We start from the raw sequence: 12,477 nt of genomic DNA, 5'->3' as shown, positions 1-12,477 counted from the left end.
GTTGAATTGAATAGAAAAACAGTAGTACTTTGCATTAATCTTTGAGGAACAGCAGAGCTCCACACCTTAATCTATGGTGTGTAAAAACTCTACCGTTGAAAATACATAAGTGATGAGGTCCAGGCATGGCCGAATGGCCAGCCCCCAAACGTCTAAGATAGCATAAAACTAATCAAAGATGTAAATACAATAGTAAAAAGTCCTATTTATATTAAACTAGTTACTAGGGTTTACAGAAATGAGTAAATGATGTAGAAATCCACTTCCAGTGCCCACTTAGTGTGTGCTTGGGCTGAGCTTGAAGTTTACACGTGGAGAGGTCATTCTTGGAGTTGAACGCCAGTTTGTAACGTGTTTCTGGCGTTGAACTCCACTTTGCAACTTGTTTCTGGCGCTGAACGCCAGACTGCAACATGGAACTGGCGTTCAACGCCAGTTTGTGTCATCTAAACTCGGGCAAAGTATGTACTATTATATATTGCTGGAAAGCCCTGGATGTCGACTTTCCAACGCAATTAGAAGCACGCCATTTGGAGTTCTGTAGCTCCAGAAAATCTACTTTGAGTTCAGGGAGGTCAGAATCCAACAGCATCTGCAGTCCTTCTTCAACCTCTGAATCTGATTTTTGCTCAGGTCCCTCAATTTCAGCCAAAAAATACCTGAAATCACACAAAAACACACAAACTCATAGTAAAGTCCAGAAATATAAATTTTAATTAAAAACTAATAAAAATATACTAAAAACTAACTAAATCATACTGAAAACTATGTAAAAACAATGCCAAAAAGCGTATAAATTATCCGCTCATCACAACACCAAACTTAAATTGTTGCTTGTCCCCAAGCAACTGAAAATCAAATAGGATAAAAAGAAGAGACTATACTATAAATTCCAATATATCAATGAAACACTTTAACCGCTCAGTCTCAAGTTTTCACTTGACACCTTCACGCCACAAGCACATGGTTAGGGATAGCTTGGTTCAGCCGCTTAGGCCAGGATTTTATTCCTTTAGGCCCTCCTATCCACTGATGCTCAAAGCCTTGGGATCCTATTTATTACCCTTGCCTTTTGGTTTTAAGGGCTATTGGCTTTTTTGCTCTTGCCTTTTGGTTTTAAGAGCTTTTGGCTTTTTCTGCTTGCTTTTTCTCTTCTTTTTTTTGTTTTTTTGTTTTTTTTTTCACAAGCTTTCTGTATTCATTACTTTTTCTTGCTTCAAGAATCAATTTTATGATTTTTCATATTATCAAATAACAGTTTTCCTTATCATCATTCTTTCAAGAGCCAACATATTTAACATTCTTAAGCAACAACTTCAAAAGACATATGCACTGTTCAAGCATTCATTCAGAAAACAAAAAGTATTGTCACCACATCAAGATAATTAAACTAGTTTTAAGGATGAATTCGAAACCATGTACTTCTTGTTCTTTTGTAATTAAAACATTTTTCATTTAAGAGAGGTGATGGATTCATAGGACATTCATAACTTTAAGGCATAAACATTTAAATACTAATGATCATGAAGACACAAACATAAAGCATAATAAACGAAAAACAGTAAAAATAAATAGACAAGGAGATTAAGGAATGAGTCCACCTTAGTGAGGGTGGCGTCTTCCTCTTCTTGAAGAACCAATGGTGCTTTTGAGCTCCTCTATGTCTCTTTCTTGTCTTTGTTGTTCCTCCCTCATAGCTCTTTGATCTTCTCTAATTTCATGGAGGATGATGGAATGCTCTTGGTGCTCCATCATTAGTTGTCCCATGTTGGAACTTAATTCACCTAGGAAAGTGTTGATTTGTTCCCAATAGTTTTGTGGAGGAAAGTTCATCCCTTGAGGCATCTCAGGGATTTCATGGTGAGGAATTTCCTCATGCTCATGTTGAGGTCCATGCTATCTTGTTTGCTCCATCCTTTTCTTAGTGATGGGCTTATCTTCTTCATTGAGGATGTCTCCCTCTATGTCAATTCCAGCCGAATTGCAGAGGTGGCAAATGAGATGAGGAAAGGCTAACCTTGCCAAATTAGAGGACTTGTCAGCCACCTTGTAGAGTTCTTGAGGTATAATCTCATGAACTTCCACCTCCTCTCCAATCATGATACTATGGATCATGATGGCCAGGTCTATAGTAACTTTAGACCGGTTTCTAGTAGGAATGATTGAGCGTTGAATGAACTCCAACCATCCTCTAGCCACTAGTTTGAGGTCAAGCCTTCTTAGTTGAACCGGCTTGCCCCTTGAGTCAATTTTCCATTGAACTCCTTCCACACATATGTCCATGAGGACTTGGTCCAACCTTTGATCAAAGTTGACTCTTCTAGTGTAGGGGCGTGCGTTCTCTTCCATCATTGGTAGGGTGAACGCCAACCTTACATTCTCTGGACTGAAATCTAAGTATTTTCCCCGAACCATGGTGAGCCAATGCTTTGGGTTCGGGTTCACACTTTGATCATGGTTTCTAGTGACCCATGCGTTTGCATAGAATTCTTGAACCATTAATATCCCGACCTGTTGAATGGGGTTGGTGAGGACTTCCCAACCTCTTTTTTGGATCTCAAGTCGGATCTCCGGATACTCATTCTTTTTGAGTTTGAAAGGAACCTCAGGGATCACTTTCTTCTTGGCCATAACTTTATAGAAGTGGTCTTGATGGACCTTAGAGATGAATCTCTCCATCTCCCATGACTCAGAGGTGGAAGCAATTACCTTCCCTTTCCTCTTTCTAGAGGTTTCTCTGGCTTTAGATGCCATGAATGGTTATGAAAAAATAAAAAGCTATGCTTTTACCACACCAAACTTAAAATGTTTGCTCGTCCCCGAGCAAAAGAAGAAAGAAAGAAGTAGAAGAAGAAGAGAATGAAGGAGATGGAGGGAGAAGTGGTTTCGGCCAAGGGGTGAAGATAGGGTTGTGTTGTGTGAAAATGAAGAAGGAATGAGGGGTTTATATAGGAGTGGGGAGGGGTTTAGGGTTCGGCCATTTAGGGTGGGGTTTGGGAGGGAAATTATTTTGAATTTAAAGGTAGGTGGGGTTTTTGGGGAAGAGAGGATGGATGTGATTGGTGAAGAGGTGATGGGAAAGAGGGATTGAGTTGATTGGTGAGGGGTATTTGGGGAAGAGAGTTATGAAAATGTGTGAAGAGGAGAGAAGAAGTAGGTGGAGATCCTGTGGGGTCCACAGATCCTGAGGAGATCCTATGGGATCCACAGATCCAGTGGGGCCAATAACTTAATCATCCCTGCTCCAATTAGGCGTGTAAACGCCCTCTGTAGGTAATCCTGGCGTTTAACGCCAGATTGCAGCATGTTTCTGGCGTTAAACGCCACTTCCATGCTTGTTTTGGGCGTTCAACGCCAGTCTATAGCATGTTTCTGGCGTTGAACGCCAGTTTTCCTTTGGGGTGCATTCCTGGCGTTTAAACGCTAGAATGCTGCTTGTTTCTGGCATTTAACACCAGTTTCATACTCTGTTCTGGCGTTAAACGCCAGCCAGATGCTCCTTACTGGCGTTTAAATGCCAGTAAGCCCTTCCTCCAGGGTGTTCTGTTTTCAATGCTATTTTTCATTCTGTTTTTGATTTTTCAGTAGTTTTTGTGACTCCACATGATCATCAACCTAATAAAACATGAAATAGCAAAGAGAAAATAAAATAAAAATGATTAAATAACATTGGGTTGCCTCCCAACAAGCGCTTCTTTAATGTCAATAGCTTGACAGTGGGCTCTCATGGAGCCACACAGGTGATTAGGTCAATTTTATAAACTCCCAACACCAAACTTAGAGTTTGATTGTGGGGGCTTTGTTTGACTCTGTACTGAGAGAAGCTTTTCATGCTTCCTCTTCATGGGTGCAGAAGGAGATCCTTGAGTTTTAAACAAAAGGTTATCCTCATTCAGTTGAAGGATCAATTCTCCTCTGTCCACATCAATCACAGCTCTTGCTGTGGCTAGGAAGGGTCTTCCAAGGATGATAGATTCATCCTCCTCCTTCCCAGTATCCAGGATTATGAAATCAGCAGGGATGTAAAGGCCTTCAACCTTTACTAGCACGTCTTCTATTTGTCCATAAGCCTGTTTTCTTGAGTTGTCTGCCATCTCTAATGAGATTCTGGCAACTTGCACCTCAAAGATTCCCAGTTTCTCCATTACAGAGAGTGGCATGAGGTTTATCCCTGACCCAAGGTCACATAGAGCCTTCTCAAAGGTCATGGTGCCTATGGTACAAGGTATTAAGAACTTTCCAGGATCCTGTTTCTTCTGAGGCAATGTCAGTTGATCCAGATCACTTAGTTCATTGGTGAGCAAGGGAGGTTCTTCTTCCCAAGTCTCATTACCAAATAATTTGGCATTTAGCTTCATGATTGCACCAAGGTACTTGGCAACTTGCTCTTCAATAACATCTTCATTCTCTTCAGAGGAAGAATACTCATCAGAGCTCATGAATGGCATAAGGAGGTTCAATGGAATCTCTATGGTTTCTAGATGAGTCTCAAATTCCTTTGGTTCCTTAGAGGGAAACTCCTTATTGATCATTGGACATCCCAGGAGGTCTTCCTCACTGGGATTCACGTCTTCCTCCTCTCTTGTGGTTCGGCCATGATGGTCAATTCAATGGCCTTGCACTCTCCTTTTGGATTTTCTTCTGTATTGCTTGGGAGAGTACTAGGAGGGATTTCAGTGACCCTTTTACTCAGCTGGCCCACTTGTGCCTCCAAATTTCTAATGGAGGACCTTGTCTCATTCATGAAACTTAGAGTGGCCTTAGATAAATCAGAGACTATATTTGCCAAGCTAGATGGATTCTGCTCAGAACTCTCTGTCTGTTGTTGAGTGGATGATGGAAAAGGCTTGCTATTAAACCTGTTTCTTCCACCATTGTTAAAGCCTTGTTAAGGCTTTTGTTGATCCTTCCATGAGAGATTTGGATGATTTCTCCATGAGAGATTATAGGTGTTTCCATAGGGTTTCCCCATGTAATTCACCTCTGCTATTGCAGGGTTCTCAGGATCATAAGCTTCTTCTTCAGAAGATGCCTCTTGAGTACTGTTGGATGCAGCTTGCATTCCATTCAGACTAGTCAGTTGCTTATATCTCTCCCAAGCTTCATAGAGGGATTCACCTTCTTTCTGTCTGAAGGTTTGAACGTCCACTCTAAGCTTACTCAACTTTTGAGGAGGAAAGAACTTGGCTAAGAAAGCCGTGACCAGCTTATCCCAAGAGTTCAGACTATCTTTAGGTTGAGAGTCCAACCATACTCTAGCTCTATCTCTTACAGCAAACGGGAAAAGCATAAGCCTGTAGACCTTGGGATCAACCCCATTGGTCTTAATAGTATCACAGATCTGCAAGAATTCAGTTAAGAATTAAAAAGGATCTTCAGATGGAAGTCCATAAAACTTGCAGTTCTGCTGCATCAGAGAAACTAATTGAGGTTTCAGCTCAAAGTTGTTTGCTTCAATGGCAGGAATTGAGATGCTTCTTCCATGTAAATTGGAATTAGGTGCAGTGAAGTCACCAAGCATCTTCCTTGCATTATTATATTTTCGGCTGCCATCTCCTCTTCCTGTTCAAAAATTCCTGTAAGGATGTCTTTGGATTGTTGTATTTTGGCTTCTCTTAGTTTTCTTTTTAGAGTTCTTTCAGGTTCAGGATTTGCTTCAACAAGAATGTTCTTGTCCTTGCTCCTGCTCATATGAAAAAGAAGAAAACAAAAAATAATAGGGATCCTCTTTGCCTCAGTAGAGAGAGGTTCCTTTGTGTGAGTAGAAGAAGAAAAGAATGTAATGTAAAGAAGAGAAGAGGAAAAACTCGAACACAGAGAGGGAGGTGGTGTTCGAATTTTTGGATGGGAGAGAAATATTAGTAGATAAATAAATAAATAGAAGGAGATGAGAGAGAGAATTTCGAAATTTAATTAAAATAAAAATTAAAATTGAAAGTTAGATTTCAAAAATTAAAGTTGAAATTAAATTAAAATTAAAACAATTAGTTAATTAAAAAAAATTTTGAAAAAGGAGAGAGAGAATTTTCGAAAATAAGAGAGAGAGGATTAGTTAAGTAGTTTTGAAAAAGATATGATTGAAACAAAAAGATAAGATTGATTGAAAAAGTTTTGAAATTTATTTTTGAAAAAGATATGATTAAAATTTAAAAAGATATGATTGAAACAAAAAGATAAGATTTGAAAATCAATTTTAAAAAGATAAGAAGTTAGAAAAGATTTTGAAATTGAATTTGAAAAAGATTTGAAAAGAAAATTAAAAAGATTTGATTTTGAAAACTAAAGTTGATTACTTGACTAACAAGAAACTAAAAAGATATGATTCTAGAGTTTAAAGATTGAATCTTTCTTAATAAGCAAGTAACAACTTGAAATTTTTCAATCAATCATATTAAATGTTAGTAAAGATTTTGAAAATTAAGAAATAAAATAAGAAAAAGATTTTGAAAATCAAATTTAAAAAGTTTTCGAAAATATGAAGGTAAAATGAAAAAGATTTGATTTTTGAAAAAGATTTTGAAAAGATAAGATTTTTAAATTGAAAATTTGATTTGATTCATAAGAAACAATTAAATTTAAAAAAGTTTGAAAAAGTCAACTCAAATTTTCGAAAACTTATGAGTGAAAAAGGGAAAGATATTTTTTTTATTTTTGAATTTTTAATGATGAAAGAGAAAAACATCAAAAAGACTCAATGCATGAAAATTTTGGATCAAAACATGTGATGCATGCAAGAACACTATGAATATCAAGATGAACACCAAGAACACTTTGAAGAATGCATATGAAAAACAAGGAAAGACACAAAACAAGAAAATATGAAGATCAAACAAGAAGACTGGCCAAGAACAACTTGAAGATCATGAAGAACACTATGAATGCATGAATTTTCGAAAATTTTTAGAAAAATAAAAATATGCAATTGACACCAAACTTAAAAATTGACTCAAGACTCAAACAAGAAACACAAAAATTATTTTTGATTTTATGATTTTGTAAATTTTTTTTTGTATTTTTCGAAAATTAATTGGGAAAAACGAAAAATAATTTTTTTTGTATTATTTTCGAAAATAAGAAATAAAAAACTTAAAATTAAAATAAAATTACCTAATCTGAGCAACAAGATGAACCGTCAGTTGTCCAAACTCGAACAATCCCCAGCAACGGCGCCAAAAACTTGGTGTGCAAAATCGTGATCATTCCATTCCTTGGTAACGGCGCTAAAAACTCAATACGCACGTTCATGATCTTATATCTGTTTTACAACTTCGTACAACTAACCAGCAAGTACACTGGGTCGTCCAAGTAATAAACCTTACGTGAGTAAGGGTCGATCCCACGGAGATTGTCGGCTTGAAGCAAGCTATAGTTACCTTGTAAATCTCAGTCAGGCGGATTAAATTGTATTAAGAAATTATAGTAGATGAAAATAAATAAAATATAAAATAGGATAGTGGTACTTATGTAATTCATTGGTGAGAATTTCAGATAAGCGTATGGAGATGCTTTCGTTCCTCTGATCTCTGCTTTTCTGTTGTTTTCATCCAATCAATCCTACTCCTTTCCATGGCAAGTTTTATGTAGGGCATCACCGTTATCAATGGCTACATCCCATCCTCCTGTGAAAATGGTCCAATGCGCTGTCACTGCATGGCTAACCATCTGTCGGTTCTCGATCATACTGGAATAGGATGGAATAAGTTGAATTGAATAGAAAAATAGTAGTACTTTGCATTAATCTTTGAGGAACAGCAGAGCTCCACACCTTAATCTATGGTGTGTAGAAACTCTACCGTTGAAAATACATAAGTGATGAGGTCCAGGCATGGCCGAATGGCCAGCCCCCAAATGTCTAAGATAGCATAAAACTAATCAAAGATGTAAATACAATAGTAAAAAGTCCTATTTATACTAAACTAGTTACTAGGGTTTACAGAAATGAGTAAATGATGTAGAAATCCACTTTCGGGGCCCACTTGGTGTGTGCTTGGGCTGAGCTTGAAATTTACACGTGGAGAGGTCATTCTTGGAGTTGAACGCCAGTTTGTAACGTGTTTCTGGCGTTGAACTCCACTTTGCAACTTGTTTCTGGCGCTGAACGCCATACTACAACATGAAACTGGCGTTCAACACCAGTTTGCGTCATCTAAACTCAGGAAAAGTATGGACTATTATATATTGCTGGAAAGCCCTAGATGTCTACTTTCCAACGCAACTAGAAGCGCGCCATTTGGAGTTCTGTAACTCCAGAAAATCCACTTTGAGTGCAGGGAGGTCAAAATCCAACAACATCTGCAGTCCTTCTTCAACCTCTGAATCTGATTTTTGCTCAGGTCCCTCAATTTCAGCCAGAAAATACCTGAAATCATAGAAAAATACACACTCATAGTAAAGTCCAGAAATATGAATTTAATTAAAAACTAATAAAAATATACTAAAAACTAACTAAATCATACTGAAAACTATGTAAAAACAATGCCAAAAAGCGTATAAATTATCCGCTCATCACTCTTCTTCACTGTCACTATTGTAATCTTCGCGTACAATATTCCGGTCGGCCTCAGATTGTTCAAACTCAACGTACAACTCGATGAACGAGATTTGAGTACGACTTTCAATATACATTGAAAACATCTCTTGCAAACTCGCTTCGTCCGTTACATATTTGGTTTGAAATTGGACGAATCCACCAAACACTAGTATGGGATATCTGTATAAAATACAAGATATTTTCCTTGATATCTCAGAATCTATCTTCTCACAGGTCACACCTTTGAGCTCTTCAAATGATATTGTGAAGGGAATAAAAACATCTAACGGATTTTCACAAATGAATTTTACTCCTTCAAATGTTTGTAATAAAATTTGACCAAAATAATACACTTTTAAAAGAACTCTGTCATCCATTTCTCTCACTCTACTAAATAACAACAGAAACTACACTACTAGATTATTGGGCTACATACCAAGAAGGAGAAAAACACAAATGGAAGAAACCAGAGGAAGAAGCCGAGCAAGATGAGGAAGAAGACGGGATCTGAGACTCTTCTACGAGTTACACACTTTATATATACAATATCCATAAATCGGACCCACCGATTAGGGAGAGCTGATTCAAATTAAATTTAAAAAATACAATTCGGACTGTGCGACTTCATTTTCGGAGTACAAAAATTCATATATATATATATACAAAAGGCACTGTCTGATTTGCATGCTGTGAAATTCAAATTTCAGCCCCTGCCAAATCAGACCCTCTGACTTGTTTGCACATTTTTTTCTAGTATAGAACTCGAACCGTGCGAGTTCTAATCCCTGGCACTCACATCAAGTTGTCCTACCATTTCGTCTAGCACGCCCTATTTCCATATTCAGGCACATCACATTCATGAGTTCCATAACGAACAAAATTGAGCCATTTTTTTAAGTGCACTGCCATATAATTTTAGTTTTTTAACCGAGTACCTTAAAGTGGGGGGATTGGATGGCAAATCACATTTGTAACGAACTAATGTCAAAGACATTTTATTTTATGTTTTATTTTTTTAATAAAAGAGCTCAACAAAGCATAAGGTGGAGCATAAAATGAAGCAAAAAAAAGAAAAAAAAACCAACAATAATTACCTGTATTATGTATATAAAAAATTTATTTATTTATATAAAATATATATTAAAAATAAATTAAATAATATATATTTATATATAAATTTAATTTAATAATTAATTTTTATGTACATATAATATTTTTAAAAAACAATAAAATAGGCAAATAATTATAGGTGACTATAAGAAAATTCCAGTAAGGGAATTTTTTTTTTATTTGTGCAGAAGAATTCTTTCGTTTGCTCTACAAAAGAATAGAATAATGAGATTAACATGCTTAAATTGAACAGTAAATATCTTATAATTAGTCATTTTTTTACAGATGATTTTATCTTGTTTTGCAAAGCTAGAGCGAGAAATTAATGAAAATTATTGAGAAAAATTCTAAACAGCCATTGACAATTAATTCGAAAGACAACGAGGCTCTTAACAAAAAAAATACTCAATCTGGCTCCGGAGCTTTACTTTTATGGGACTGATTAGTCTCTGTGTCAGTATTTTTTTTTGTTTTTATTTTGGCACAGAAACTAATCAATCCCATAAAAGTAAAGTTCATGGGTCGAGTGGAGTATTTTTTTAAGGACCTCATAGTATTTTCGAGATATATGTCAGGGATCGGGTTGGATATTCACTCAAAATTATTTGGGTTTATAGTGAGATAAGTGGCCAGAAAGTAAATTTGAACAAATCATCTGTTTTCTTTAGCAATAATATCCCTCAAGAGGAATGAATAGTCTTATCTACTATCCTACGGGTCTCCACATTGACTCACAAGACAAGTATTTGGGGCTGCCATCAGTGGTGCATATATATAAAAAAAAAAGGTGACATTTTGCTACAACAAGGACAAGATAATAAAAAAATTACAACATTGGAAGCGAAATTTACTTTCAACAAGCGAAAGAGACCATTTATAAAGTCAACTGGATCTGCAATATCAATCTATACACTTGCTTGTTTCAAATTACCTAACACTCATTGATGATGTTCAAAGGAATATGATGCAGTGTTGTTGGGGTCAAAAACAGGATGAGAAAAGATACAATGGACTAAACAAGATACATTGTGCAAGGAAAAACGATAAGGCGATATAAGTTTTAAGGACTTAAAGACCTTTAATTTAGCAATGTTGGAAAAATAGAGATGGAGATTGATAACAAAGACTAATTCTTTAGTCCTTAAGGTATATAAAAGCAAGTATTTTTGCTTTTCTTCATTCCTAAAAGCAGAAGCGGGTTCGAACCCATCTTGAGCATGGAAAAGCTTATTGGAGGGGAGAAATGTGCTAGAGAAATAAATTGTTTGGCGAATTGGGAGACCGTCGACAGTGAGTATTTGAGAAAAAATTGGATACAAAACCATCCAGTTATTTTAGACCTTAAAATTTGCACTTATGGACTAATTTACTATGAGTTAGTCAACTAATGAAAAAGAAGAAAATTAAAATGCTCAAATTATTCAAAACAGTTTCAACCCAGCACAACCCAAACAATTTTACAAACTCTAATTCATAAAGGCAGAGATAGAATTAGATGGAGCAAAAAAAGAAATGGTACTTACTCAGTCCGCACAGGTTACTTTATTGGTTTCCAGTTCTATCACCCCCTATAGATCCTTTACCCACTTACTTCAGGAACAAAAACCTATGAAAAGAGATTTAGAATGTTAATAGCCCATTCAAATTAAAAGTATTTTTCTAAAAACAGGTTTTGGCAATGAAACAAAAGCTACATACCATAATTGAAGCTATAACAGAGACTTGTCCTTGTTATTATTAGTGCCCAGTATCGATGACCCATTGCTTGATAAAATTTTTCCCATTTTTTATGGAATTTGGCAGCGGGTAGATGCGCACATACCTCAAGACGATGCACAATGGAGAATTAACAGTAGTAGTGGCTGGAGACGGTGAACAGTCTTCGCTGAGCTAAAACTTGGCAAAAAAAAAGTAAGTCTTATTACCATAGTGTGTATGCAAAAATTTGAAATGCAAGAAATAAAGAGATTTTTTAAGACTTAAAAAGTTTTCCTGCAAAAAAATTGTTGATGCTACATCAAGATTGAAAGATGAACAATGACATTAGGGTAGCAGAAACTTTACTCACTATTTTTTTAATCTTTTCTCTCCTAATGTTGTCTTTTTATTTCTTTTGAATTATCCATTTTTTCTGTTTGATGTCTACGATTGAATTTTTAGAGTATTAGAGTTATACTTTTTTACCCTCATTTATTTAATAAATTCATACTTTTGAAAAAAAATAAAATTATAGGTGACATAAGTTTTGATATCAACCCCATAATGTCATCTTTCTCATTATCATAAACAACATTTGAAGTTAAAGACAACATTATAATCTAGCAACTGCGCTTGAGAGAGAGCGAAGGAGAATCGTGCAACGTCGGAAAGAGAGCAATGAAAAATCATGCTGCCGAAGAGAGAGGGAAGGAGAATCGTGCCGTCGGAGAGAGAGAAGGAAGGAGAATCATGTTTGAGTGAGAATGAGGAAGGAGAATCGCACTTGAGAGTGAGACTGAGGGAAGGAGAAAGAGAAAGGTATGTTTTAGCGTGTATAAAGAATGAGTTTGATTTTTAATTTTTGAATTTGATATTCCTATATGTATACAAATATGATAGCTGAAAGTAGTGTGCATGTAACACATCTAGAGTACAAAAGAGTTAGTAGAAGAAATTTTTTTGTCAATAAATTTTTTTATTTAACTATTAGGCTCAGTTTGAATAAACAATTTAATTAAGCTCTTTTAGAAAAAAAAAAAAAAGAAACTTAACACATAAAGATTTATATTAAAACCAGTTTATAAATAAGTTATTTTGTATTTAAATTTTTAGTCATAAAAATACTTGTTTAATAAATG

The sequence above is a fragment of the Arachis ipaensis genome, chromosome B03 (genome assembly GCF_000816755.2).
Source record: "Arachis ipaensis cultivar K30076 chromosome B03, Araip1.1, whole genome shotgun sequence".
Lineage (NCBI taxonomy): Eukaryota > Viridiplantae > Streptophyta > Magnoliopsida > Fabales > Fabaceae > Arachis > Arachis ipaensis.
Note: the sequence above shows the minus strand (reverse complement) of the source record.